Genomic DNA, 5,650 nt, shown 5'->3' with positions numbered 1-5,650 from the left:
CACACACACACACACACACACACACACACACACACACACACACTGCAATATCTGACACAAGTGAAATGTATCATCGTGTGTTTTATTGAATGTAATTAAACACTTCGAAAATTCTCTTGAGAGTTGTAATTTGATAATTAGTTGATTAGACCCTAATGGCTCCCCAACGTGTAATAATATAATTTAGAGCTGATTAGACAACAACTCACCATCTCTTCTTCTTCCACATCTCTTTGCCAGCCACCACCACTACCATCCCCACCGCCATCATTACCACTACCACCAAAAGGTTAATGTAATGTAGTATCTTTTTTCCCTGCTTTCATCCATCCTGCAATAAAACAACAGCAACACCAACAAGCCAACTACTTAGTTTACTCTTTATGGATAAATAAAGTAAAAAGAGAAGCTATAAAAAAACGCTGTTGGTTGGATGTCGACCAAAATTTAAACATTAATCTGAAAGACATTTTGAAAATTAATTAGGGGGTGGAGGAGAAGGACGAGATAAAGAAATAAAGATGACGGGGGATGAGGAAAACAGTTCATTTCTATTTCATTGCAGCAAATCTATTACGACTGACATTCAAAGGTTTCTTATAATATTTTGTATATTTTATGTACGCACGCACACACAAACACAAACACACACGCACACTCACACACACACACACACACACAAACACAAACACACACGCACGCTCACACACACACACATGCACACACATGCACACACACACATACTCACATACGACCACTCTCTCTCTCTCTCTCTCTCACACACACACACACACAAACTCATACACACACAAACACAAAGATGCATGCATGTGTGTGTGTGTGTGTGTGTGTGTGTGAATAAATACATTTATGATTCAAGGTTCAGTTCCATTGCGATGCCTTCTGCCATAGCTCTGGGCTGACCGAAGCCTCGTGAGTGGATTTGGTTGACGGAAACTGAAAGAAGCCTGCTGCATGCACGTATGTATCTGTGTTTGCATGTTTTAGCAGTTGTCCCCTAACATCGCTTCACAACTGGTGTTAGCTTGTTTATGTGACCGTAACTTAGTTCTTCTACGATAAGATATCGATGAAATAAGTATCAGGCTTAGATATTAAGCACACGGGGTCGATTTCTTCAACTAAACCCTTCAACGTGGCGTTCAGCTTGGCCGCAATACAATACACACACATGAACACACACAAACACACACACACACACACACAAACACACACACACACACACACACACACACACACACATACACTAACACAAACACACACACATATATTATTTAATAAACACAATAGAGGATATAAGGTCTGCTATTAGTTTTATTGTTATCCCACAACCACCAGGCACTGTCGACATGGCATAACGAATGTTTAAGATCATGTCTAGTTATTATATGTGTGTATATGTATGTGTGAGTTTCGGCGTTTGTATACATTCATACACACACACACACACACACACACACACACAATCCCTCTAAAAGAAGTCAAAGAAAGAGTTTATCACATCTTTAATGACTAGTTGCATTTGTTCCTGCCATGCAATGACAGACACAAAACGTAAGAGCGCGGCCTTTAATGTAAGTGTAACGAAGTGCCATTTTAAAGTTTAAAACTGGCAATATTACGTTAACTTGGTACAGGAAAAACGTTACCTTTTAGAGATTTGTACTGGAAGTACACCATCTTTCAAGCCTTCCAGGTCCTTATAATATATATTTGTATACATATATGTGTGCATATATATATATATATATATATATATGTCTCCACACACGTATATGTATGGATATATATAAATATACATATATATGTCTACATGCGTGCGCACACACACACAAGTAAACACATAAATGCAAAACAAGGTGGAAAACAAATAGTACTCGAATACCGAGGTTAGAGTTATATGCTTTTCATAAAAACCGAAGGAACCTTCACAATTTGTTACTCACAGTTCTACGTTACCGTTCGTCGGAGATTTGCGGTCACTCTAGTTTATAATACTGATCGCAACTGTCCGACGAACAGTAGCGTGTAACTCTGAGTAACTGTTTGTGAAGAATTTTTCCGCTTTAATAAAGGGTGTGTGTGTGTGTGTGTGTGTGTGTGTGTGTGTGTGTGTGTGTGTGTGTGTGTGTGAATAATTTTATACTATTACTATATAATAATATAAATTCATTTTATGTGTCTTTCCAGTCGCATGGTTCTGGGTTCAGTCCCCCTCTTGGCACATTGGGTAGGTGTCTTCCACCAAAGTGAGTGGATTTGGTAGACGGAAACTGAAAGAAGCTCGTCGTATATATATATGTATATATCTATGTGTGTGTGTCTGTGTTTTTCCCCTGACCAACGCTTGGCTACCGATGCTCGCGTGTTTACGTCCCCGTAGCCTAGCGGTTTGGCAAAAGAGACCGATAGAATAAGTACTAAGCTTACAAAGAATAAGTCCTGGGGTTCACTTCTTTGACTAAAACCTTTTAAGGCGGTGCTCCAGCATGGCCTCAGTCAAATGACTGAAACAGTTAAAAGAATAAACGAATACATATATACATAAACCAGTGTGTATAACATTTATAATGTATATACAAATATGGAACGACACTATCTGAAAGATTTTGTCTGAATAAACTCCAAGACACGTGTGTTAAAAGAACATAGAACTCATTTAGGATGTCGACGAATCGCCTGATATGTTGCTTCGACCTAATTCCACTGAGTATATAATTATTATTATTATTATTATTATTATTATTATTATTATACGAGGCTCAATTTTTTGTTTATATATTCTACATACGTAATGAATATAGCACCCACTAATTCTTAATTAGTTGTGGAGCACTCCAAATGATTACATGCCCCGATTAACTGAATTATGATGTACATTGTGAAGATCGTGTATGTTTAGTTATTATATGTGTGTATATGCATGTGTGAGTGTCTGCGTCTGTATACATTCATACATACATATACACAAACACACACACATATACATACATACACATATATGCGTATGTATATATATATATATATATATATATATATATATATATATATATATATATATATATATATATATATATATATATATAATACAGTCATACCTACATACATGCATACATATATATTCATATATAATACATACACATAGAAACACAGTCTGTATATTAATTAATGTATAACCTTTGTGTTGAAAGCGTTCAATACTTTACCTGGGCAAGAAGTGTTTATATTCAATTAAATGTATATATGTATATATATCTGTTAAATTGATATATTAGATTAGTTACCTATACATGCAAACATTAACACACCCAGTATACAATTATATTTATGTTTAAGTTTCTATGTATGTTTGCTTGTGTATGTGTGGGTGGATATGTCTGTAGCTGAAGTGGGACTCTATGGAAATTGGTTAAGTGTGAATATAGCTATTTATTTAGCCGCTTCCGGAACAATTTTCCTCTTCCTCCGATATATACTACACTATTTTTCACACTGCACGTTTACGAAAAACATTTTATCTCGGACGGAAAGCGCAATATTCCACCTATCAACGACATATATCCGTTAAGTAAGCGATACAGTCATTTAATACTGCCATATTTGCGTTCAACGGATACGTGTGTGTTTGTGTTTGTGTCTGAGTGTGTCTGTGTCTGAGTGTGTGAGTGTGTATACCTTTATACACACACACATATTTATATATGCGTAGGTACATGTGCCTCTGTCACCGCGCGCGCGCGTACATGTGTCTGTGTCTGTGTATGTGTGTGTGTGCGTGCGTGCGTGTGTGTGTGTGTGTGTGTGTGTGTGCGTGTGTGTGTGTGTGAAAGTGCGTGGTTTAACGGTTATGGTGCAGCACTGACGATTACAATATCGCAGGCTACGATTACCGGACTGAGCGCTGCGTTTAGTTCTTGATCAAAATGTTTTCAATTTGCACCATTTCACCCAGGTGTAAATTAGTAACCCTGCATCGGAGCGACGCCCCATTCAGAGGCAAAATTGTGATCTCGGTCACTACCTGGACTCGAAGATAGAATATCCAGCGGACATACTTTTGGTGGTGAGCATATCTATATGTGTGTGTGTGTGTGTGTGTGTGTGTGTGAATAAAAATAAAAAATAAAAATATAAGAAAAAGGGTTTTGTATGATCGTGTATGCCTGTGTGTATATATTAAGAATACAAGTGGGCTAAGGTTCACTACAGCTGTTTCAGACGCGTTTTTTATTGATGAACAGATCAATTACACCAGGAAAAAGAAAACCGTTTTCTTCAGGTGAATAGTAATTTAAATTTAAAATTAAACATTTAAGATTTGGCTGATAAAGAATATATTTTGACTTTCTCATCCCACTGACGACCATAGAGTGAATATACAAATCACAGCTAGACCTTATTCGGAAGAAAGGGTCATAAACCCTTCAACAAGCTAGCCTATCGAAAGTCATTGATGAATGATAATATATATATATATATATATTATGCTATTATCATTTGTTGATGTTAGCTCCTGTTGTGGTTGTGGTGGCGGACAGTAAACCACGCACAATGGATTGTTCAAGCCATGTTTTTATGATCGAACTATTATAAATACCTGTTTTTTGTTATTTATATTATCTATATATTATTGCCAGTACACTATTATCATTATTCAAGATGTCGCACAGTATCCAATATCGTGATGTTATTGATTGAAGATATTGTGTCAACGGGTTTGTATTGTCTGTCAAGTCACAACAAGGACCTCAGACAGACAGTACTTTACGCAATATGCGTGCAGTTCCAAGTAATGCCGATTTTTGCAATACACATAGATTGTAGGGAATTTCTAAAGTTTCCAGATGTTTTTTTTTTTTTTTCAGGTTGGGTGGCATTGAACTCAATGCTCCGATGACAATAGGGTCAACTTTTATGTTTGACTCTCGTAGCTGCCACGTCTCAATTCTCAGGTCTCCATGTTTATCGGCCTTTTGGCTTTCTTTCCTGATGATATGTTGATCCCCAGGCACTGCTACGTCAATTATTAGGCACTCTTGTTTGTCCCTCCTAAAGGTTACTATATCCAACCTTCGGCGCTCTTACAACTTATCTGTCTGGAAGTCGAAGTCCCAGAGGATTTTTCCTTTTCGTTTTCGTTCAGTGACTTCGTTACCTCGTATCCATACTTCCATCATAATAGCCAGCGAAGGTTTTGAGAAAGTGAAGGTTTATTATTATTATTATTATTATTATTATTATTATTATTATTATTATTATTATTATTATTATTATTACTATCATCATTATTATTAAGGCGGCGAGCTAGCAGAATCGTTAGCACGCTGGACGAAATGCTTAGCGATATTTCGCCCGTCGCTATGTTCTCAATTCAAATTCCACCGAGGTAGACTTTGCCTTTCATCCTTTCGGGGTCGATAAATTAAATTCCAGCAAAACACTGGGGTCGGTGTAATCAACTGGTTCCCTTCCCTAAAATTTCAAGCCTTGTGACAGTAGTAAAAAGGATTATTATTATTATTATTATTATTATTATTATTATTATTATTATTATTATTATTATTATTATTATTATTATTATTAAGGCGGCGAGCTGGCAGAATCGTTAGCATGCTGGACGAAATGCTTT

This window comes from Octopus bimaculoides, chromosome 13, assembly GCF_001194135.2.
Source record: "Octopus bimaculoides isolate UCB-OBI-ISO-001 chromosome 13, ASM119413v2, whole genome shotgun sequence".
Classification (NCBI taxonomy): domain Eukaryota; kingdom Metazoa; phylum Mollusca; class Cephalopoda; order Octopoda; family Octopodidae; genus Octopus; species Octopus bimaculoides.
This window is presented reverse-complemented; position numbering follows the sequence as displayed.